The 26,564-nt window shown below is 35.7% G+C and overlaps 2 pseudogenes; both read right to left on the reverse strand.

The window, feature by feature from the left end:
- Positions 1 to 9,483: 9,483 nt before the first annotated feature.
- LOC149580688 (uncharacterized) lies at positions 9,484 to 21,307 on the reverse strand (annotated as a pseudogene).
- A 4,708-nt stretch (positions 21,308 to 26,015) lies between these two features.
- On the reverse strand, positions 26,016 to 26,564 carry LOC149580689 (uncharacterized; annotated as a pseudogene).

Raw genomic sequence — 26,564 nt, forward strand, 5'->3', positions numbered from 1 at the left:
GGCGTTGGGTACGTGTGAGGTGAGGGGATATGATACCATCGTTAAGGTAAGCGTGAATTTCATGGTACCAAGGGGATTGGGGACCAACCAAGATACAAATACGGTTTGAATCCTCATTTGCATAGGCAAGTGTGAGGAGCTACTCAACTAAAAACTCATACTGCATAGCTTCTTGGGGAATTTCCAAGAGCGAGCCGATAGTGGCCATGGCATCTGCTGCCTTATTTTGCATTCGTGGCACTTGTGTAAATTGAAGCTTTGTAAAATGCTGGGTCAGTTAATCAACTAGCTCTTTGTAGGGTAATAGCTTTTCATCTTTGGTTTGATATTCATTTAAGACTTGTTTGATGATGAGCTGGGAATCGCCAAAGATTTCTAACTTAGTGATATTCCATTCTGCAGTGATCTTTAATCCTGCTACAAGAGCTTCATATTCTGCAATATTGTTGGTGCTAAGGAATTGTAGCTTGAAGGCTTTTGGAATATAATCTCCCAGAGGTGTAACTAATAATATTACTGCCCCTGATCCATGAGATGTGTATGAGCCATCAAAATAAAGCTTCCATGGGGTTTGTTCTTCAATTAGGCAGATATGCTCGTCTGGGAATTCTGTGAGCAAAGGATATACATCTACTAGAGGTGCATCAGCTAGGTGATCTACTATAGCTTGCCCTTTGATTGCCTTTCTGTCCACATACTGGATGTCAAACTCACTTAGTAGAATAACCCACTTTGCTAGCCGACCTGTGAGTGCTGTTCTAGAGAGCATATACTTGAGAGGATCAATCTTAGAGACTAGTTGGATGGTATGACTTAGCATGTAGTGGCGAAGCTTTTGAGTTGAGAAAACAACTGCCAAACAAGCTTTTTCCATAGGAGCATAATTGAGTTCATAACCAACTAGGGTTCTACTGATATAGTAGATGGCTCTTTCTCTGCTATAATCATCATGTTGTGCTAGAAGCGCCCCTAGAGCAGTAGGTGTTGTTGATATGTACAAGATCAAGGGACGACCAGGAACTGGTGGGACCAAGATAGGGGGATTGGCTAGATACTGCTTGAGCTGATCGAAGCTACGCTGACATAAAGGATCCCATTTGAAGTTCTCATCCTTCTTTAGCAAGTGTGAAAATGGTGTACACTTATCTTCAAGCTGGGAGATGAAGCGCCGAACAGATTGAAGTTTTCCCTGAAGAGAGCGAAGCTGTCACAGTGTCTGGGGAGGAGGCATGTCTAAGATAGCCTTGATCTTTTTGGGGTCGATCTCTATACCTCATTTAGAAACTATAAAGCCTAGAAGCTTGCCAGATGTGACCCCAAAGACACACTTCTTAGGATTTAGCATGAGATGATATTGGGCCAACCTATCAAAGACTTTCTCCAGGTCATCAAGATGATCCATGAAGGTGTGAGATTTGACTAGGATATCGTCCACATAATCTTCCAAAATGCTATGGATAAGATCATGGAAAATGACTGTCATAGCTCTTTGATAGGTAGCCCCAGCATTCTTTAGGCCAAAAGGCATCATGGTGTAGCAAAAAGTTCCCCAAGGGGTAGTGAATGTTGTCTTATGCTGATCCTCTTCTGCAATCTTGATCTGATTATACCCAGAAAATCCATCCATAAGGGACATAATTTCATGTCCAACTGTAAGATCTACAATCATATCTATGTTGGGCAAGGGAAAATCATCCTTTGGACAAGCTTTGTTAAGATCTCTAAAATCAGTGCAGATTTTGATGTCACCAGAAGGCTTAGTGACAGGGACCATGTTGGAGATCCACTCTGAGTAGTCGATAGGTCGGATAACCTTAGCAGCTAACATTCTTTCTAGTTCAGCTTTGACCAGTAATGCCACCTTGGGGTGCATTTTTCTAAGCTTTTGTTTGACGGGCTTGATCTTTAGATCGACTGCAAGATGATGAACTACAAGCTTTGGATCAAGTCCTGGCATGTCCTGATATGACCATGCAAATCGGCCAATGTTCTCTAGTAAAACCTCAAAGAGGAGGTCAGCTTGGTCTTGTGATAGGGATGCAGCAATGTGAACAAGTCTAGGGATCTCTGAAGAACCAATGTTGACTTCTCTAGTATCCTCTATTAGAATAGAAGACACCTCTGGTCGATTATCTTGAGGAGGCAATACTAAATCCTCATGTTCTGCTTGTGGCTCTATATTTTCTTGCTGAGGGGTTCTCTTCGTTGCCTTAGCTAGTCTCAGATTTACCTTAGTTCCAGTTTTGGGTGTATCAAAACTAGGTTGGGGATTTTCTCCAAAATACCCCTTGGGATCTAGCTTGTAGATGTAGGTAGAATCTGGCTTTGTCTTCTTATGAGGAGTTTCGGCTCTCATGAATCTTAGAAGCGCTTCCTCTGATGCGAACTCATCAATATGTATGACACTTGGTTGGTCCCAATCTATGAGTTGTGGATGAGCGAGTGGTAGGTCAATGAGATGGATGGATAGTTCTCGGAGAACAGAGTCTCCTAGGAAGATTTGGTCTGGGATATTGTCGTAGGCTCTCTTTCCAACTTCCTCAGGAATGTCTTTGATTTTGACAAGGTCGCGGTGGATGTTCGAAAAAGTGTGACCGTTCTCGTTGGTGCCCCCAATTGTGGGTATGCCAAAGCCAAGACTTGACTTCGTTTCCCACTTATGTGCTTCAATGGGACATTGCATGCCCCTTTCTTTTGGTCCTAGTCCACCACCTTGATAGTTCCATTTTTCAGTGATGAGCTTATGTTCTTGGGGATACTTCTAGCTGAAGTGATCAAGGTGTGCTTGATTTCTTAGGGGTGCATCCTTATGTAACCAATTGTTGATATCGGGAGTGAGCTCTTCATGAAGAGGGGTTTTTGAGGACACAAAGGTGGTTGGGCCAAACTGTTTGTATCGAGGAGGTGGAATCTTCTTAGCTTTGTGATATGTTGGCCGTCCATGGGTATGTGGATCAAGTGGGATTGCTCTAACAACAAATGCATCTGACGGACTATATTCTCCACAGCCTTTGTTGTTGATCTTTACAATAGATAGGGTGGAGGCGAGGATGGTTTCTGCGTCATTACAAGTGTGGGATGAGCTGGCGATGGCTGTGCCAATGTCTATTCCAGGGAAATGATTTGTATATGAGACTTCAAGCGCATTGCAGTAAGCAAAGGGTTCTGGATCGGCATGGATGGTCACCTCAGTGCCCTGATGCGGAAATTTGATGCACTGATGGTAGGTGGATGGAACGACCTTCATAGCATGAATCCATGGGCGATCGAGGAGGATGTTAAATGGTAGGTTTAGATCAACAACATGGAAAATTGTCTCTTGGATGACCGGCCCAACCTTGATTGGTAGCAAAATAGTCCCTTCTATGGTTCTTTCCAAGTTGTCATAAGCTTTGATGGTGATAACCTCACTGATCATATCTGCCTTGGTATACCCAGCTTGTTTTATGAATTTTAGGGTGCAAATATTCAAGGCTGATCCATTATCTATCATTACTCGTTTCACAGCAAAATTGGATACCGTGATGGCTATGCGAAGTGGAAGGGTATGATCTAGCTTGACTGCGGGTATGTCAGTAGGTTTGAAGGATAGGGCACATGAGGATGAAAGCTGTCCAACAAGATTACGAAAATCAGTAGCATTGATGTCAGAAGGGACACAGGATTCTATGAGAGCACTGTCAAGGATGTCTTTGTACACAGGACTAGTGCGACGAAGGTCTAAAATGGAGATTTGGGCTGGCATGTTCCCAAGGTGTTCCAAGATATTGTACCGGCTTTTTGATGGGGCTGATGGTGCTGATGAAACTGGTGGGCCTGCGATGTTAAATCGCGCTCTTCGAGTGGTAACTGCACACTCATTGTCTGGTCCTTGGATATTGATAACATTGACAGAAGGCTCTTTCTCAAATATATAACCTATAAGGCTACCATAGTCTATATAGGATGAAGTGTGGTCATTGTTCTTCCCATGCTGTTGGTTTGGCTAGCGGTTGTTGGTGTTGTTTTGGATAGGTTCTTTTCCAGGTTTTTGTTTGTTGTGTGGAGGAAAAGCATTTTGATAAATCTATAAGCCTGCATTGGGAGAGGTTTGGGCACCAACAGTGATTTCTTTCCGATCAATGAGGTTCTGCACATAATCTTTCAGTTTCATGCATCTGACGGTGGTGTGACCATTTACTCTATGGAACTTACAATACTCATTGTCCTTGTACCATGCAGCTTTGGATTGGCTTGGATCAATTTTTTGGGTAGGAGGAAATTTGATGAGGTTTTCCTTAGCCAATTTCTCAAAAATAACATCCAATGGCTCACCAAGGGGTGTATAGTTTCTAGGTGTAGGTTGGAATCTGGGCTTTTGCCCTGCAACTACATTGATGGCATTAACTTGATTGTTAGACCCTTGAAAGTTGGGTCTTGTATTATGGTTTTGATAGCTTTGGTTATTCCGTTGTTGGTAATTGATAGCTTGTTGGTTGTTTGTTTGATATGGTGGGTTAGACTGGTTTTGAGAAGGACCAACAATATTCACATGTCTGGTGTCAGTAACCCCATCTGTTGCAACATGCTTGTTTTTGTTCCAATACCTAGACCTATCATTGGAATGTGATTGATTTTGGTTGGCCTCTTTGTAAATCTTTACCACACCATCTTTGATGAGTCCTTTCTCAAGGATCATTCCTTTCTCTTTGATATCCTTATAGGTCTGCAAACAGTTCATGGTCATGTGGTGAGCCAAGCTGGGATGTGCATTATCAATAAATATTTTCACCACATGGCGTTCTGGCAAGGTGCAGGATATGTGGGTGGTAAGGGTTTGCCATCTTTGCAGGTATTCGACAAGGCTTTCTCCACCTTTTTGCTTAGTGTGGACAAGATCAACTATTGATAGCTCTGTTTCAACAAGATGGGCATATTGGGCTACAAATGCCTCAGATAATTCAGCAAAGTTTTTAATTGTGCCATAGGGGATTCTATAAAACCATTCAAGAGCTGGTCCAACCAAGCTTTTGGGAAAAAGGCGCAAGAGGAAGACATCATTGTATGCCACATCCTGGCAATGCATGTAAAATTCTTTGATATGTGTGACAGGGTCTCCTTTTCCTCTAAATTTGTCAAATTTGGGTACCTCAAAGTGTTTGGGAAATGGTGTCATGGTAATGGCTCTGTCAAATGCGTAAGGACACACATTCTCAAACTTGAATGTCTTTGGATCATTCCCCTCTTGGATGGCTTTCAAAGCTGTCTTCATTTGCTCCCATTCTGAATTTATAGGTGATGGCTGGGGTGCCCCCAATGTAGGAGTGCCTTGAGGTAGGTATGTGCTGGATGGGGCCACTGAATATGGATGGCTGTGAGGGATTTGCTGATAGGGATTGTACATTGTTTGGGCAGCTACATGGTGGATGACGAGTTGCTGAGGGGGAGGCGACGCATATTGTTGCATGTGCTGCAAAACTTGCTGTTGATATGGGATTTGAGATTGGGATTGAGGAACATAAGCTAGCTGTGGGATAAATGGATTGCTTTGTGGGGGTAAGGTATAAGATGGTTGTGAGGCTTGGGGAAAGGATTGGGGGGCTTGTGGGGTTTGACCAATATATGTGAGTTGTGCCCCCATTTGGGATGGTATTTGCAAATAATTGGTGGTTGGCTGGATTGGTGGATTACCTCCTACAAGTGGCATTGAAAAGTAGTTGGTAATAGGAGGTAATGGATTAGTTGGTGGTGGAGGTGGTGGGAATTGAAAGCTTGGGAATGAAATTGATGGGGTTTGATAGCTTGGTGGCTAGATTTGGAAGCTTGGTAGAGTGGTGGCGGGAGCTGGGGTCACTTGGGAGCTTGGTAGAAAATTGACAGTAGGTTGTGGGATTTGATAGCTTTGTGGAGTGAAGGTAGTAGCTTGTGGATTTGTGGCTGATGGTATTGAGCTCCCAAGACCTAATGGAAATGATGGGATTGTGCTTTGGGCTATGGTGAACAAGCTAGGGGTGATGAAAGGTAGGTTACTTGGCCCCATAGGTGGCATCCCTGTTGTATATTGTTGAGGTTGGCCAAAGATGCTAGCACTGATTTGGGAAATGGGTGCATTTGGAAGGCTGGGTTGGAGAGCAGCAGCAACAATAGTGAAGGGGGTGAATGGTGAGGTGTTTTGGGTAAAGGGGGTTTGGAGCGGAGAGGTATGAACCAAGGATGGAGTGGTGGTGGCTGGGTTGGCTTGTGGCATGGAGATTTCAACTTGGGTGGATGATGGTATGTTTGGGTCTGTTGGATCATATGGATTGGCTGGAGGCTCTTCTTTTGGCATATATTGAGGATAATTTGGATCATAAGAGCCTATGGGTGGTGGCAACTGCCCAAACAACAGGTGAGATGGATTTGATAATGGAGGGGGTTTTCCAAAGTCAAAGGTTCCTACATTGTCCCTTCGAAAATTAGCCATGATTGTCTCTTTGTTCTTGTCTATAATGGTGTTTACCAATATTGCATTTCCTGGTTGGTTCATGAAAGCTTCAATGTCAGTAGGTGATGGCATAGCTTTCTCTGGGTTGAAGGACGGCTCAGTGCTCAAGGGGGGTGAGGCTATTCGATCCAAATGATAGGGCTCCATTGTTTCTTTCTTCTTGGCTAAGCGTGTGACGGGTGGCATGAAAAATGCTCCTAGGGATGAGATGCAATAATGCTGATGGATGCAAAAGGGGGAAGGCTTCTCTATGCAAATGATTTCCTAGGTTGAGGCAAAGCTATATGAAAAAACCTAAGGAGGATTGGTTTGGGGATTCTAACTTCAAAGATATCTTGTCAAAGCACAAAAGGTCTGCTTTCCTATGTGCAAGCTTGGTGGTGATTGTGTCAACTTAAGGATAGACTGATGATCCTTTAGGAAGAACACGAGATTGACCACTTGTGGATCCCAACCTTTAGCTCAAGGTGATGAGGGATAACAAGTGACAAAGCTAGATTACCCTAGACAAAGCTCTGTCAAAGGGATAACCTTGGTGAGATTGGTAGATTTTGAAAGTTTTTAGGAATGGCAAACTTTTGGCAAGGTGACAACAAATTTGAAAGCTTAGATGTGCAGATTTTCGATTGCTGGCTAGATGGTTTGATTCTAAATGAGATGGATGAGCTAATAATGCTTACGGGGATAACCTAAGATGGCTGGCTTTTCTACAAAGATGACTCTAAAGTGAAGCTTATCCAAGAAGGTGGGGAGAAACAAGGGTGTCTAATCATAGAAATCATGCCTAGTTGGTAAGGCATAAGCAGGATTAACTCCTGGACATTGGCTAAATTTGATGGTGCGCTCTAACCAAGCCTCTTGAAGTGCTTCGTCGGTAGCTTTGTCCTCTGCTTTGTGGAGTTTGGCAATTCGTGGGCTTGGTGTTATTTCTTTTCTCTTGGCTGAAAGTTCTTGATATGCCAAAGATGGCTTGATTTTGACTTTGCGAAACTTCTGTTTGGGTTTGGGTTGTTCCGACATAAATTCCTGAATTTGCTTGGCTTTTGGGAAATCTCAGTTGTTTTTCTTCAACTCGTTCAACTTCTGGAATAGGCAGTGACTATGCTAAGTATGCCCTAAGCTAGGATTGACCAAGTTTGGAAAACATTCATTCAACAAATAAAAGATCAAGCAATAGATAGAAACAACCAGATAGAAGTTTTTGATTCTCAGAAAGTGATACTTGCGCCAAGGAGTGTGTATGTTCTACAAATGTTTCGATCAGTCACCTCAAATACATTAACATCCTAGATGTTTGTCTACAAGGCTGACAATTGGTTTAGCTAAGGAGTCCTTGATATACCCAAGGTACGTGAGGCCCAAATCCGTAGATGAGACCAAAAAGATGTCACACAGCCGAGAGGAGCGGTAAACCACTTCTCCTCTTTCACTTCTCAAGGGTATAAAGTTCCTTGAGGCTTAGCCCGAGTGACAAAATCTTGATCCCAAGAGAGGTGTCTTTCGATTCCTCCCGATTCTTATACTCTGCCGGAACGCTGGAGTTGAGGTCGTCCAAGGGGTGATTAAATCCCCAAGCAGACCTCCTAAAAAGAAACAAGGTTTTGGATCCTAATCTTATGCACCCAAGATGGCCTCGAAAGACGACAAGGGGAGAGAAGACTTGGATGACCTTGGGCTAAAAAACACGCTTGTTCTTTTACCAACTGACTCTTATGTGTGCTAATCTAGACTTTGCAAGCACTCATGTTTAAGAGACAATGTTCAATTCCAACTTGAAGCGCCAACAAAAGTAAATCGATCGAAGAATGCAAACAATAAGAAGAGCTAGGGTCAACAAAAGAAAACTCGCGCGCCCGGAGGCCCTCCATGTCAAGTATCGATTAATTTTCTTTAAGGCATTCAAGATTGAGTGTGAGTTTGTTTTAAGCCCAAAACAAAAGTGTGTGAGATTTGATTTCAAGCGCACGCTCGGAGGCTCTCCACGTCAGTTGTTGTTCAATTTTAGTGCCCAAACTTGAAGTGTGATCGATTTAATCTACAGTTTTGATCATTTAAAAATTTTGATAAAGTTAAAGCAAACGTTCAAAGACCAAGTGAGTGAGTTAGATTGTGGAACATTTAACACCTTTTTCAAGTAGATCCATCCCCATAAATGGCACTGAGATTGCAACCAATGGTTAATATTTGATGGGTGATTAGAAAAGAGGTGAGTCCAAGGAACTACTCAAATTGATTTTTGCAAATTTGCATTTAACTTAACAAAGTTTCTTAATTGTCCAAAAATCAAACATTGCCCAAATTGCATGCAAAAGAGAAATTTTGTTTGTTCTTTTTAATGCACCAAATGAAGTGTTTGATATTGCAATGGTTAATTGATCCTTGGCATTCAAAATTGGATCTGTTTTTTTAAGCATGCATTCCAAGGAAAGTTGATTTTAATCCATGGCACTCAAGAGTGTGTTTTGAGCAACATTCATTCAATGGAAAAGGTGTTTAACCATTCAAGTTCATTTTTTAGCAACATGCATTCAAAGACAAATGGTTAAACATTCAAGTTCATTTTTTTTAGCAACATGAAAACCTGCAAGAAACATGGTTAGTGGTTCCATATGTGCTACAACCTGCAATGAGACAAAAAAGAGCAATTTAGTTAGTTAGCCAAAATCTTCAAAAATGAGAGCTTAACTATGGAAAAAAAATTTTAAAACTTTTTTTGTTGTTTTTCCTACGCGTAAAAATTCTTAAAATGGTCTAAATCCTACGGAACCACTAAAAGTCAAATTTTGATTTATATATATATATATATATATATATATATATATATATATATATATATATATATATATATATATATATATATATATATATTTTAACTACAAAGTGCAGAAATGAAGATTTTAAAACAGAAATGCAACATAAGCAGGCAGAGACGACAGTCTATCAAGCGGAGACGCCAAAATACGTAGACGCTAAAATGCGAAGACGCTAGTATTCGGAGACGACAGAGCGGAGACGATAGGTCAGATTTTGCGGCGCAGAAAATATGTGACAAGCGGAGACGTCGATTTGCGCAGACGCTGATTTTCGCAGACAACGATTTGGGTTGGCGGCGGCGGAGACGACAGAATAGGTTGCGGAGACGACAGTGTAGTTGGCAGAGACACGAATTTGCGGAGACGATGGTTGAGGATGCGCAGACGATAGTCTAGTGGCAGCGTCGACAACAGAAAACCAGGCGGAGACGCCAAAATGCAGAGACGTCGATTTGTTTGCGCAAACAACAAAGTAGCCGACGGAGACGACAGTTTGCAGGCGCAGACGCCAAAACTACGGATACGACACTGCGCGAAAAAAGTTGAAAAAAGCGATTTTTTAAAAAAAAAAATTAATTTTTTTGCTATTTTAGGATTTTTAGATGGTATTTCTTCTTCCTAAGTGCGTTCTTTAACCTGCTAAAATAAGTAAAACACCCTACAACACACTCAAACAACAACAAACATTAGATGGTTAGAAAAAATGACATATAGATGAAAATGGATGATTAAATGACCCATAGTGGGGTCCCGCCGGGCGTGCCAAAATGTATACACTAATCTAATGTGCTAGAAATGCTAATCTAATGAAAGCATTTACACATTAAACTAACATAACATATAAGAGAGACAAAGAGAAGACAAACTCAAATGAGAATGTGAGCCATGGATAAGCTCTCTCAATGAGATTTGTTCTCTTGTTTTTGAGATGTGTCTATGTGTAGATTGGGGATGTATGCTCAAATGCTCAAAGTTGCTTCAATGTTGGAGATGGGTAATGGAAAATTGGTAGCTTTGTGAGCTCTCAATTTGGCATTATAAAGGTATGGGTATGGTTTTTGGCTCTCAAAAGGGCATGGTAACTTTAGCTCAAAGATTGTTGATGGAATGGCTTGGGATGGGATTCAATTTATAGGCCAAGGGGTAGAGGGATGGAGGGCTTAGATGCAAGGATGGGGAGATGGTTAAGGAGGGCTAAGATGCACTCAAAGGGGAGCACATGGATTGTGCTTGTTTAGCACCAATGGGAAGGTGACACTTGTCACAAGGAGGGTGAGTGTGAGAGGGTAGGGTAAAGGGTTGGTTAAAGGCATGATGAGTGGGGTTGAGTATGTAAGAGAGATGTAAGAGGAATGAGTGTGGAAGAGGGAAGAGTGTGGAAGATGGATGTAAGAGTCATGAGTGGGCTTGTAAGAGTCTTTTATGGTTTGTAAGAGCACTCATGACTTGGTGGTTGGGATTTTTGAGGGGAGACTTTGGTTTGGATTAGGAAAGTCTTAAACTTGTTTAAGGAATGTGACAACATTAGGGGGTGGATTAGCCTTGGGTTTAGGATTAGATTAGGAATGTTAGAGATGTACAAGTGGATGACATTAATGAGGGTGGGTGAGTTAGTGGCTAAGCTTGGTTAGTATGGGTGGATGGGGTGGATTAGGCTAAATGGAGGATTAGAGATAGGTTAGGGGTTTTTGAATTTGAGAATTTCATTTATCAAATAGATTTATTTAATAAATGGGGATTTTTGGAATTAGATAGGAGAAAATGATTTAATTGATAAATAATAAATTATTTGATCTATCAATTAGGACTATAGATGATTAATTAAATTAATCAACTAGGGATGGCAAAGGATTAATTAAATAAGAATTTAATTAATGATGCCTTTAGAGATGGCTAAATTAGATTACCAAAGCAGTGTAATCAAATTTAGGTGTCTACACTAATTACATAGATTAGTTATTCCTAAAGACATAACTAGACAATGTATCAACAAACCAATTTTCATGAAACACAATTACCAATAGAATGAATACTTGAACAATTCAAGGAAAATTAAATTCATTATCAATACTTCTTGTGTAAATCTATAGAAACATGAAGTTAGTAACAATGATCATTTATATGTGGAAAAAAATCATATCTTATTTAAAAAGCTAAAAAATGAGATGAGTTAGATGACAAAACTTAGAACAGTAATAAGAATTAAAGATTAAAAATGAAAAAGATTTTTTCATTATTATAAATTTTAAACATAACAATATAATGTTAATAATTCTGCAAAGTCAAAATTATGTGCATCTTTTAACTAACATTATAAATTAAAAATTTAAATTATCCCAAAAATAATTGATAATCTTATTTCTAATTTTCAACCTTTTTAAATAAAATATTGAATGGAGACTCTAAAATAAAAAAATCAAACAAGCTTCTCACCTTTCATTCAAAGATATAATAAATTATCCAAAGTGTAAAGTTTAAAAAAAACATCACAAAGTAAAAGATTATAAGAAAAAACCTTATTCAACACGAAAAATATAAAATTTAGATAGCTTTATTATTTTTTTAGAAAGTAAAATATAAATTAATAGACAACGAAGTTTTCTGTGAGAAATCAATGAACCACATCAAATTTCCAGTTTTCGTCTAAGTATATAGATGCAAACCACAAATTTAGAACTAGGATAGATGCCCTCTCAGAACTGAAAACATGTTCTACCTGTAAGGAGTGCTAAGAGATGTAGTTGTAAGAGATGTAGTTGTAAGGTATGAATGTGTGGACATCAAATGGAGTTGTAAGAGATGTTTTTCTGAGAGGGTAATACATCGCTTTTTAGAAGCCAACAACATGGACCCCTCTGAGAAACCACTTGTGTTAAGGGTTCTCACCCAAGTAGAGGAGATGCTTATCGCACGTGTTACTCCCATCTTGCAAGTAACTCATGCTCATGGTGGGGAATACAAATATAGTTGGCACACAATAAGCTTTCCCTAAGATATTCAAAAAATTACAAAATATTTACCACTTACAATTGACCAACTAGATGTCTTAATGGTTCGAAGACTAAATACAAGTGGGAAGCATTATGATTGCTATGTTAGTAGAAGCCATGTTCACAATGCACTCTCATACAAGATCAAATTTGACCCTTACCATAAAGATGTCAAAATAGATAGTTTGGTATTAAATGATACTTACATTGAAAGAATATATGGAAGTGGAAATATATTCATTTAGTACATGTATAAAAATATTTTTTAAAACTCTTAGTTCTAAATTAGAAAATAAATATTTAGTTCTACCTTATGTAAGTGTTAAACTAATAAAATTTAGTTCTACAAAGAGTCTACCAATGTGTGTAGAGCTCTTTATACTTAATTGCATATAATAAATTATATTTTCTGTTAATTTTCATAAAATACATGTTGAATAGATAAATATATTTTAGGGACTTTATGTGTTTTAATAGTGTATGCTCTAAAAATAAATATAACTTAGCTAGACAAGGGGCTTTATTTTTTGTATATAACTGTTAAGTTCATTTGTCTAATGATACAAAACAACTAAATCAATATTTTTTTTTCCTTTGTAATGTTTGAGTTTCAAATCAATCATAATAGATTTGAATTTCATTAAACATCACAATATCAAATCATTCCAAATTATAAAATTTTATATTAGAAATCATAGATTGTAAATGATGTTAGTGGTTTTCTTCTTTAGATTTAACATTTATTTTGGTTTTTAAGGTTATGGCTAATGCTTGATAACCTATCCAAATAATAGATCTCTCAACTAGATATCTTCAATACAATCAATACAATCAAAAAGTGGCACCTACTATTGTGGGATCACCCAATGGCTCACACAAACAACAACCTCACACCAAATGAATAGATTGAGTTTTACCAAGCAATACATTTGTTTGCTAGAAATGTAAAAGTATCACCACAACAAAAAAGTGTTAAACGAAGTAAATGTCCAAATTGCACTTTGTACTACAATAAATTTATATTGTAGGCTTAAGTAATCTGTTGATGATGACCAACGATCCAGAGAGGTTTTATTATGTAAACTTCAACGTGTTATCTTTACAACAAACCTTTGGATCACAACTAGTCTTGTTAATGTATCTCTTAGGGTAGGTATAAGATATAGTGTATCCAATAAACTCTAAATTTCCTTAGTTGCCTTCATATGTTAAAGTAGAGTTCAATAGCTACAATGGTCCACGTTGAGATCCTAGATACCCAAAAACCTTTCAAATCCAACCCATATCTCGAGGAAATCATACACAATTGCCTCTCACCATAGACTGGGCTATCACTATATACAAATCAAAAGGCCTTACCCTAGATAAAGCTACAATTTATATAGGTAGAACTAAAAGGCAAGGCCTCACCTTCACAACAATCTCCAGAGTCAAATCCATCCAACTTCGTATAAATCCTTACTTTGATATTTTGAACACTTTTTTAAGATGCAAAAAAAAAACCCATACACTATTATTAGAAAGAAACAAGAAGCATGTATGTACTTGATCTCTCTTACCAACCACATCTATGAAGCTACTTCTATAAAAAAAGGTAATGTTTGACATTCTAATACTATTCCTATTTCATTTATTACATTCTTTTTTCGCTTGCTAAGTAATCCATTACTCTTTTCTATAGATTGACATTTGTTGAATTCAAAAACATGTTCACTCAAAAAAATAAAGTAGACAAGTTCAAGTATGTTAATGACCTTTTCGATGTTTTTAAACACTAGTTCTAGATTTTAAACCATTTACTCATATGCACTTCTTATCAATTAACATCATTTTCCTTTTACTTGTAGGTTTTTTCTCGTTGACCATGAATAGGACCCAAATTATGTTTATATTTATATACAAAAGAATATATTTAAAAAATTGAACAATTCAAACCAACTCTTTAATTGGGATGTCATACAGTAAGTAAAATTTTAAGAGATGCAAAATTAACGGGAAGATTTCAAATTGATAACATAAAATCAAATTTTTATATAAAATAGCGGCATATACACATGACTAATCTCACTAGAGGTTCAAACATTGTACATCCCAATTCAAGAGTTGATTTGAACAATACATTTTTTGAAATTTTTTAAACTATAAATACAAAAATAATTAGAGTCTATTTGTGTTGTGACAGACACATTAAACCCTAGTTTTAGAAAATGTTGTATATGTAAACACGAATGAGATGGACATAAAATAAAGTAAGTACAAAATGAATATTACTTTTTGAACAACAATTAATACAAGAAAGATGAAATGCAACAATTTGACGGAAAACATAAAAAGTTTCTTATAGAACACGTAATAAAATAATAAAATAAGATACAAGTATTTAAGTATATAAATTGAAGAAAACTAAACTTAATCACAAATTGTAAAAAAAAATCAATTACACTGATAAGTATACGATATAAGATATAAGAACAATAAGAAAAGTTTAATATGTAAGCGATATATTTTAAATATAGTATAATGGAGTGAATTTATAATTTTGAATATTTTAATTCAAAATATTTAGTAAATTAAAAATTAAAAAAGTATTTCAATAGGAAAGAAAAACCTATATATGGAAACACATTTGGGTAGAGGAAACCCTACACCTAATTTTGATGTATTGTTTTTTAAATATGAGAAATTTAATAAAGTCAATTTTCTCTTAGATCATTAAATTCCATGTTGATTGAACTATTATTCATTATGAATAATCATATTTGATTGAACTATTATTTTATTATCTCATTAATAAAATACTTGAATAATGATCCTAATTGTGTTTACATAAAAAAATTCATTTTTTGTCTTATTAAGATTGTTAATTTTTATATTAATTATATATTAAAAAAAGTTACATGAACTCATTTGTAATATATATTTTTAAAAAATTATAATACAAATAAAAAATTATAAATATATAATATGATAGTATATATTTAAGTATATGTATATCATATATTAGTTATGTATTAATAAATAATATCATTTTCACACAATATTATATAATTAAATGTATTCAATATTTATTTTATTTTATTATAATAATTCATTTAAAAAAATACAATCTAGTTAAAAGTTTAAATTATTCTATCAACAATTTGATATAAGTTATTAAAGTTAAATAATGTATATATATTGTTAATTTAAAATTATATTTATATTCAGTAAGGGAAAGTAAGTCATTAAGAAATTATTTAATTTAATTTAGTACCATTTAGACTAAGTTTGGCATTTATTTTTTACCATTTTACACTTACTAATTTTCAATGCACGATCTATTTTTTAATTATCATAAGTTTCCTATTCTATGTTTTTTTAAAAAGTTGTTGCTATTTGTTTGAGTTCTTTGGAAAATTTGATGTATGATGTTCAACTGATGTGATGTTCAACCAATGTGAGACTTAGACTCATTATAACACTACTTAGCAAGATTGAATGTGAAAAACCTACTTATGTTCCCTGCTAGTGTTTAATTATCTTTTGTTTTGGGAGCTTATTCATCTTAAAAATTGAAAAAAAAAAAAACATTTTTGTGTAGGTTATCAAAGAAAGTAAAAATGAATTTGGAAGTTTCAATAACCAAACAGTGGATTTTTATTTTATTGTTTAAATTTGAAAAATCTAAGTGAAATTTCAATATTTGCTTGTTGAAACATTTGGATTTCTCAGGGCACCCTTATAATTCCTAGCAAAGCCTCATTGTAAAGGCATCATTATACTTTACATACTCTTCAAAGCTCCTCTACTATTGTAGGTGAGGATAGAACTCATACACTCTGGTGTTCTCATCATAGTCTTCGATATTGGCAAGACCCAACCATAGGTGATTTGTGGTTAAGGCATATATTGGATATGATGACATATAGAATTTCCTAAATCCCTTAGCCAATTTTTTCCAAGAGGCAAGCTCTTCACATATAATATGAGCCCAATAAATTTGCAATCCCTTAACACAAAGGACATGGAATAAGTAGAAATGATGGTCAATGAAATATAAGACCTCAACCCTTCCTTTTAATCTTAGAAACAATGCCAAGATGTTGACTATTTCTCTCTTTAGATTGGTCCCAAAAAGAGTCCTTGTCATTTTACTCTTTTTTTAATGAGTTGTCTGAAATCAAGTTCATTGCATGTCCTCTCTCCTTAGATTCTTCTACTCATTGAACATTGATGTAGAGGTGGAAAAGTCGATGTTGCAATATTCTTCTTGTTAGAAATAGATAATATTGAGAGCGGGGGGGGGGGGGGGTGGTTGTTGGGGGTAAATCAATATTTTACAAACTTTTGCCCACAATTGGATATTGTTAATTATTTTATAACTAGCATATGAAAGTAAACCAACAATTCTAAATAGTAAATATAACCATACACAATGAGAACTCATAACACCACTATTTGTTAACTAGGGAAACCCTAGCAAAAGAAAAACCCTAGTGAGACTAATTCCCACAAGATGATCCACTAGAACAAAGAATCTTGTTAAGGATATTGACCCTGTTAGGAGTCTATGAAATACATATAGTGTCTCAAGTCCTTGTTAGAGGACTAGGCCTTGTTAAAAGCCTTAACCCTATTAGGAGTTGCTTCAACCTTGTTAGGAGTTGTTATGTAGAGGTGGAAAAGTTGATGTTGCAATATTCTTCTTGTTAGAAATATATAATATTGAGGAGGGGGGGGAGGGAGAGTGTGGGGGTGAATCAATATTTTAGAAACTTTTTCCCACAATTGGATATTGTTAATTATTTTATAACTAGCATGTGAAAGTAAACCAACAATTCTAAATAGTAAATATAACCATACACAATGAGAACTCATAACACCACTATTTTTTAACAAGGGAAACCCTAACAAAGGAAAAACCTCAGTGAGGATGATACCCACAAGATGATCCACTAGACCAAAGAATCTTGTTAAGGATATTGACCCTGTTAGGAGTCTATGCAATACATATAGTGTCTCAAGTCCTTGTTAGAGGACTAGGCCTTGTTAAAAGCCTCAACCCTGTTAGGAGTTGCTCCAACCTTGTTAGGAGTTGTTAGATCAAATACAATGTATACAAGAAGAGCTCACTTCCCTAACATACAATATAAAATTAAGTTTCTTCACAAGCATAGATATACATACTATTGCACATGTATTTTTCTTCATCCTTAAAGTCAATTGTTTAAGTCTTGGGAGTGCCTAAGTTGAACTTGAACTTGAATCTTTGAGTCAATTCAAGTTCAAGTTCAAGTTCAAGTTCTATCACTAGCATGAAATGTTGAAAGTAGGTTAGTCATTCTCCTAGTTGCCAGCCTTCCTATTCACATATGGGAAAGTTGAACTTGAACTTGAACCTTTGGTTAGTTCAAGTTCAAGCTCAAGTTCAAAATTCCAAAGATCGCTGGTGCAAAGTGCAATGTTCAATTCAAAGTCAGAAGTTGCTCAGAAGTTCAAGATCCAAGGCCAGAAGGTGGTGGCGGACAATGAAATGTACAATAGGGAAACTCCAACATGTGATTCATGTGTAGGTATTGGTGTATATGTTCTTGTAGTTTTAATACAGCCTATAACCACATATTTCTATTAGCATTAAAAAAAGTCACAATGCAAATGGCGCAAATCTTAGCTCCACCATTGGATCTTATTAAATTTTTTATATGTTTTCCAAAATCAAGTTTTCTAAATAATCACTGGAGAGATCTTCAAATTTTGGCCAAGGTAAAAAGTTATAATGGACTGTATGCAAGTCTATCAAACATACTAGCAAATGCAAATGTGTTGTAGTCAGAAAAAATAGCCATGTTGCGGGGGCCACAAATTTTAATTCTACCATTGGATTGAGTTGAATTTTAGATATATTTTGGGAAACCTAATTATCTAAATTCTTGTTAGTAAACAGATTGGTTCTTTTTAATTTAACTCTCAAATGCCCAAATCTAAAAGAAAAACCAAATACTAACAGTTGGATAATCTATCTTCAGGTTGATAGATTTCCTCTGAATTGAAAGGTACAACTCTCTTATCAAATGATAATGAATTTACTAGTTCTCAAGCTAATTGGGTACGTTCTTAACTTGAGAACGGAAGAGGAAAACCAAGCCAGCCCTAGACAGAACTAACTCAGGCAGATTTTAGTTCCTAAACCTAGCCAACACCAAGAACCCACAATTCCTGTGACTTCTCGACATTGGTAATGCAATATGAATGTAAATTATGTAAGTGCAATGAAACTAAAATAGAAGAAGGCTAAACATTCTAATATTTGCAATAGAAACAGTTGAAAATACTCTGATCTAAAACCCATTCACTATTTGAATAAGAATGCAAGAAAGTGTTCAAAACTGACTATAACAATACTCTAATAGAAAGTAATAAAAAAAAGTGATGGCAAATACTCTGATTCACAACTAAACCTTTCTTGTTTTGAACAAAACAAATACAACCCTCTGATTATGTTTTCTTACAATTTATAGCCAAATCTATTACAAAAATTGAATGTCCATCTCCCATGCATAAATGAAAATACATAAACTAAATGCCCTCCCCTCTACTTCAGCAATACCTACTCTTGCAGAAAAACAAGAACCCCTTTTATCATCATCCAATTCCTTATTTAATGCCTTTTCATCTTCATGACCCTTCAATTACAAATATACCTGATTCTTTCTCATCCAAGTCTTTAATTGTTTCTCAATGATAATCTATTTTCACTCTTTTGGAATCCTATTCTTTAAACTTTTACCAGCTTGACCATTTTAATGGTATTGTTCTTTATAGATTCAATGTAAAATATTCCTCAAAATATTGCAATAGTCTTGTAAATATTGGCACTATTGGGATTCTTTGACTCTTCATGTCCGAAATCCGACTGTCTTGGAATACTTTGCCCCACTTTTATGGTAATAGTTGTGTTCAAACATTACACTGCCTGTACTTCCTTTTTTGCATTAAGACATGATAACTCCAAAGTAAGTTGAAAATTTATGTCACCATCTGTAAAGATGTGTAAAAGGCATCAACCTAGAAATATGGTCTCTTTATTCGATCTGTAAGTTCCTTGATATGGATATCCATTTCATTTTTTCCCTCTCCATAAACCATTTGATAATCACAATTTTCAGTTTCACCACTTTTCAAGCTTCACTTCCTTTTTGTGAGATGACAATGTATGATTCAAACTATTTGTCCCTTCGATGGAGCCACCTATTTTTAGTATATTTGTACAATCTATAGGACTAGCATTTGATACTAACATTGATGGACTGGGATAATGATCTTGGGTAATCTAATCAATTCTTTGATATCTTTTCCTTGTGGCACATCTGTGCATCTTATCATCTGGTTTTCTAGTGCATGGCATGGTTGGATTCCTTGTATCTATGTTATCTTCTCCAGACTTGTCTTTGGTGCCAGTTAGCAGATTATGTTCAAAACAAATAGGGTTTTGGACATTTTTCATATTATCTTTTTATTCCATTTGAGATTCAATATTTTTCACAAGGAAACCATGTTGTTTCTCACAACCACTTCTTCAAAATATCCAGACAATAAAATGAGATTTCCAAGTATGAGTAAAAACTAAGAAATCTTCAAACTCTGTGTTATGGTCAGATACAAAGCTATTCCAGCCACGTTCCAAAGTCATTACTATGTTAGTGCAACATAATTATACAGGCCAAAGCTATCCATTGGGGCCTTCAAGAAGAATATTAAGATGCATTCGATATTTGAAAAGTTGAATAAACTTTGGTAATAGTTTCCTATGCACATATCAGGTTAAATAGACATGCTTATCTCATCACATTTGGAGACCAAACATGCCTCGATCACTCCCCATGGTGACAAATTTGTAATGCATATCGTGTATGAATTAAGGAATGGCCATCTTTACAATGGGGAGTTTTTGCTAGAAATGTTTAGCTTTGACAAACTAAACTAACATGTCCATGTTTATCTTTCTCTTTCATGTTATAATTGTTGGCATTGGGTGTCAACTTCTAAATATATTTTAGCTCGATGAACACATCCTCGTCTCTTCACTGTCTCTGCAATGGCACAAGTTCACTAGTTTTGGTCGCATACATTTCCTCAATATTTGTGGAAGAGAATCACAAGGAACCATGGATATTTGGATACAATATTCAACATTGGCATTCTCAAACTTCCTCAACAAATGTGATGTAAATGCCATTTCTACTATAGTTGCTGCCCTCAAAATGTTAAATGTATGAAGTATGATATGCATGTCAGTCAAAGTCCTAAAAAAGCCTCCAGATTTAAATGCTCTCGTATTGAAAGATAAGTGGATGAGCTTTGAGAGTTTTTTTCTTGTAAATTCAAAGCATGCTTGTAGTTTACAATGTCAACACAGGGATATGGAGCTCCAAGTTTCGTAGGTAGTTCAACAGTGCTTATCCTACTAGCAAGAAACTGCTTGAGAAGACCTCTGAGAAAGGGAGCCATTGTATTTCATCTTCTCTTATTCTCTATAAGAACAGACAAGGCAACAATCCATCTAACAAACCAATAAATAAGCTTGTGATCTCTTGTTACAACCTTTCGTTGCAAGAATATAACTGCCTAGAATAGCCCTACAAATGCTGATAGAAATGATGTAGATCGCATTGCCCCCTTTGTAGCATTCCAACATGTTCTCATAGGAGACTCCATAAACTTTTGAAGGTGAAGAATAAAAAATGGTACAAATGTTAAAGAGGAATATAGTTGAAATGTTTTCTGAATGTTGAATATGTTACATTTGCATTATGTGCTAATCATGAAGCTGCATCAGGATGTAAGATAGAACATGGGATAACTAGAGCATATGGATCCAATTTATGTGATTGGAAATCCATCCTACTAGATAAGTAAGTAGATAGAGAAACCAAAATAATAAGACCACCTATGGAACTATCTCGAACAACTTTATATACTGGCAATGCAATTGGACTAGTTTTTGCAACGAAATCTTGATATGATTTAGGTAGTGTTTCTGGTCACATAAGAAAGGAATACATGACCTAAGTAGATGATATGGAAAATAAAAAAGAATCTTCATGTCCCCAACGAAGACCATGGAAAGGTCCATTAAATCCACCAAATAACAAACCAATTCAACAAGCTTCTTCTCTTACAATCAAATCTTTCTCAGACAAAAGCAATTTTATTTTTTAAATTGAACCCCAAATCTTGAACTAGAACTTTGAATCTTCTTTCTCAAGTTGTAGATGTTGAACCTTAAAACTTTAAATATCTGAACTCACTTTTGGACTTCAAAAAATCTTGTACTTTTGAACCTTCTAAACTTTGAGAATTAAGATTCAGGTTCAGTGCTTCTTTCAAATGCAATCTTCTTACAAGATGAATCCTACAACACCATAACTAGCAAAATGAACCAACAGAAGATTTTCTTGATGGGGCTAATTTGGAAGCTCAAAATTGAGGGAATGGAAGTACGCCTATAGCTAGCTATGAATGGGGATTGTGTGCTGCAAAGTACATAAAGAATCTAGAATCTCTAGTAGAAGACAATTATTTTATCCATTGGGTTAGAGAGTCGAGCCAAGAAGAGGGTAAAAATAGAGTTGCTTGTTAGTAGGGCGGAGGGGAGCAAGGAAAAATCAAAACTAGGAAAGTGAATAGCAACGCATCAACACAAGGAAAAAGTAAACTAGGCAAGCCAAAATTGGGAAAGAAAAACATATTTACAAGTAGGTGAGGAAACCTCACCAAACAGAGGAGAAGCAAAATGAAACTCATACATGGCCATTAACCGGTTGTGAAAAGAAGGAACCATTCCGAAATAATGCATGGTATCCCAATGAAGTAATCCATCTCAGCTGAAGTTTAATTACCCCCACAATACTGAAAATCAAAACAATAAAATGAAGAAATCTTGGAAGCAAAATAATATACCCAAAGAGCCATTTTTTGTCATAAAATTCAAATCTTTCTTTATCCTTTTGCATAGAGGATTTGAGGCCATTCTCAAACTCAAATTGGAACAAACATTTCTCAAATATCTCCAAAGAAAACACTTCATTGTCTTTCTCATTTAAACACTTAAGACTATCATAATTTGGAGGACTTTCAGCATACATGACAACCTCAAATTTTGAACATGCCTCTCCAATTTTAGGATAAACCTTGACTAAAATAATTTCCTTATCCTCCTTGCAAATCAAATCTTAAAATCTTCTATCCAAAATAGTGACATAGGATGATAAATCAATACCTAAAGCTATTGGAGAAGCATCCCTTTCTTCAATAATCAGTAAGAGCTGAGAGATAACCTCTTCCTTGCAAGGTAATGTGTTTATTGAAATCATGGATGGCATCAATTGCTGTAACCTTTTAACTTCTTCAATCTCAACCAAACTTTTATCTTGGAACTCAAAGGAAGAATTAGAAAACAATGATCCTTCATCTATTTGACATGATGGAATTTTATCATAGAATACTGCTGGAACCGAAAAATCTTGAACATTGCTTTCTATTAACATAGGATCTGAAATCAATTTCAAACTTTCTTTATTCTCAAAATGATTGACATTTTCCTCATTCAAACAATCAGGCTGAAAATGTAACTTATAAGAACATTCATTATTACTTACTTGAAGGTCATCTTCTATATGTTGTTCTTCTTCTTGTTCATGCAACACATGTAATGATATGATGTTAGGCTCCTCATTTTTAGCTTGTTGAAGATCTTCACATGCATGCTCTTGTTCCTTGGGTTCTTGCACAAGAGGTTTCTTCTTGATGAGGAAAGAGCCATAGGCAACCTTCAACCAATTCACACATCTTGCCATATCTTCTGTAACTTCCTCAATTGGGGTTTTGAATCTTGGGATAAAGATAAAGATATCTAAAACATCTTCATCTCTTGCTAGAATCCAATCTTTTAAAATTTTTGAATATTTCAAGAAAATTTCTTCAATAGAGCCACCAACCTCCATTCTAGGCAAGGTACCTTAAATTCTAAAAATGAAAGCACTAAACTATCTGACCACAAATTTTGAGAATTACAAATAGAATCACCAATCTCCAGGCAACAGAGATAATAATAAACTGAGGAAGAAAAACTTAACACTAATCTTCTTTTCTGCAGTCCCTAGCAGAGTTGCCAAAAATTTGTTTGTAAACAGATTGATTCTTTTTAATTTAACTCTCAAATGCCCAAATCTGAAAGAACAATCGAATACCAACAGTTGGATAATATATCTTTAGGTCGATATATTTCCTCTAAATTGAAAGGTACAACTCCCTTATCAAGTGATATTCAATGAATTTACAAGTTCTTAAACTAATTGGGTACATTCTTAACTCGAGAACGGAAGAGCAAAACCAAGCTAGCTCTAGACAGAACTAACTCAAGAAGATTTTAGTTCCTAAACCTAGCCAATACAAAGAAATCACAATTCCTATGACTTCTCGACATTGGTAATGAAATATGAATGTAAATTATGTAAGTGCAATGAAATTGAAATAAAAGAAGACTAAACATTCTAATCTTTTCAATAGAAATAGTTGAAAATACTCTGATCTACAAACCATTCACTATTTGAATAAGAATGCAAGAAAGTGTTCAAAATTGACTATAACAATACTCCGATTGAAAGTAATCAGAAAAAGTGATGGAAAATACTCTGATTCACAACAAAACCTTTCTTTTTTTGAACACAACAAACACAACCCTCTGATTATATTTGCTTGCAATTTATAGCCAAATCTATTACAAAAACTTAATGTCCATCTCCCATGCATAAATGAAAATACATAAACTAAATGCCCTCCCCTCTACTCCAACAATACCTACTCTTGCAAAAAAAGAAGAACCCCTTGTATCATCATCCAATTCCTTATTTAATGCCTTTTCATCTTCATGGCCCTTCAATTACCAATATACCCGATTCTTTCTCATCCAAGTCTTTAATTGTTTCTCAATGATAATCTATTTTCACTCTTTTTGAATCCTATTCTTTTAACTTTTACTACCTTGACCATTTTAATGGTATCAATCTTTATGGATTCAATGTAAAAGATTCCTCGAAGTATTGCAATAATCTTCTAAATATTGGCACTATTGGGATTCTTTGACTCTTCATGTCCAAAATTTGACTGGCCTAGAATACTTTGCCCCTTTTTTTGGTAATAGTTGTGTTCAAACATTACACTGCCTATACTTCCTTTTCTGCATTAAGACATGATTACTGCAAAGTAAGTTAAAAATCTATGTCACCATCTGTAAAGATGTGTAAAAGGCTTCAACCCAGAAATATGGTCTCTTTATTCTATCCGTAAGTTCCTTGATATGGATATCCATTTCATTTCTTCCCTCTCCATAAACCATTTGATAATCACAAATTTTCAATTTCACTACTTTCAAGCTGCACTTCCTTTTTGTGAGATGACAATGTATGATTCAGACTATCTGTCCCTTCGATGGAACCACCTATTTTTAGTATATTTGTACAATCTATAGGATTAGCAGTTGATACTTACATTGATGGACTGGGATAATGATCTTGGGCAATCTGATCAATTGTTTAACATCTTTTCCTTGTGACAGATCTGTGTGTCTTATCATCTTGTATTCTAGTGCATGGCATGGCTAGATTCCTTGTATCTATGCTATCTTCTTTGAACTTGTCTTTGGTGCCAGTTAGCAGATTATTTTCAAAACAAATAGGGCTTTGGACATTTTTCATATTATCCTTTTCTTCCATTTGGGATTCAATTATTTTCACAAGGAAACCATGTTGTTTCTCACAACCACTTCCTCCAAATATCCGGACAATAAAATGGAATTTCCAAGTATGAGTGAAAACTAAAAAATCTTCAAATTCTATGTTATCGTTAGATAAAAAGCTATTCCAGCCATGTTCAAAAGTCATTACTATGCCTATGCAACATAATTCTACAAGCCAAAGTTGTCCATTGAGGCCTTCAAGAAGAATATCGGGATCCATTTGATCTTTGAAAAGTTGAATAAAATTTGGTGATATTTTCCTATCCACATATCAGGTTCAATAGACATGTTTATCTCATCACATTTGGAGAATAAACATGCCTCGATCACTCCCCGTCGCTTCACAAATTTATGTAATGTGTATCGTGTATGAATCAAGGAATGGCCATCTTTACAAATGGTAGTATCTGCTACAAATGTTTAGCTTCGACAAACTACACTAACATGTCCATGTTTATCCTACTCTTTCATGTTTTAATATTTGACATTGGGTGTCGAATTCTAAATATATTTTAACCCGATGAACACATCCCCATCTCTTCATTGTCTCTGCAATGACACGAGTTCACCACTTTTGGTCACATACATTTCCTCAATATTTGTGCAAGAGAATCACAAAGAACCATGGATATCTGGATACAATATTCAACATTGGCATTCTCGAATTGCCTCAACAAATGTGATGTAAATGCCATTTCAACTATAGTTGTTGCCCTCAAAATGTTAAATGTATGCCAGTATGATATGCATGTCAGTCAAAGTCCTGAAAAAGCCTCCAGATTTAAATGCTCTCCTATTGAAAGATACATGGTTGAGATTTTAGAGTTCTATTCTTGTAAACTCAAAGCATGTCTATAGTTTACAGTGTCAACATAGGGATATGGAGCTCCAAGTTTCAAAGGTAGCCCACCAGTGCTTATCCTACTAGCAAGAAACTGCTTGAGAAAACCCCTAAGAAAGTGAGCCATTATATTTCATCTGCTCTTCTCTTCTATAAGAATAGACAAGGCAACAATCCATCCAAAAAATCAATAAATAAGCTTGTGATCTCTTGTTACAACCTTTCGTTGCAAGCATATAACTGCCTAGAATAGTCCTACAAATGCTGATAGAAATGATGTAGATCGCACTACCCCTTTAGTAGCATTCCAACATGTTCTCATAGGAGACTCCATAAAATTTTGAAGATGAAGAATAACAAATGGTACAAATGTTAAAGAGAAATATAGTGGAAATGTTTTTTTGAATGTTGAATATGTTATATTTGCATTATGCACTAATCATGAAGCTACATTAGGATGTAAGATAGAACATGGAATAACTAAAGCATAAGGATCCAATTTATGCAACTGGAAATCCATCCTACTAGATAAGTAAGTAGATACAGAAACCAAAACAATAGGAACACATCTGCAACTTTCTCGAACAACTTTATATACTGGCAAAGCAATTGGATCAATTTTTGCAATGAAATCTTGATATGATTTAACTAGTATTTTTGGTCGCATGCTAAAGGAATACAT

Source organism: Cupressus sempervirens, chromosome 1, assembly GCF_028749045.1.
Source record: "Cupressus sempervirens isolate cs-2001-9-10 chromosome 1, ASM2874904v1, whole genome shotgun sequence".
NCBI lineage: Eukaryota > Viridiplantae > Streptophyta > Pinopsida > Cupressales > Cupressaceae > Cupressus > Cupressus sempervirens.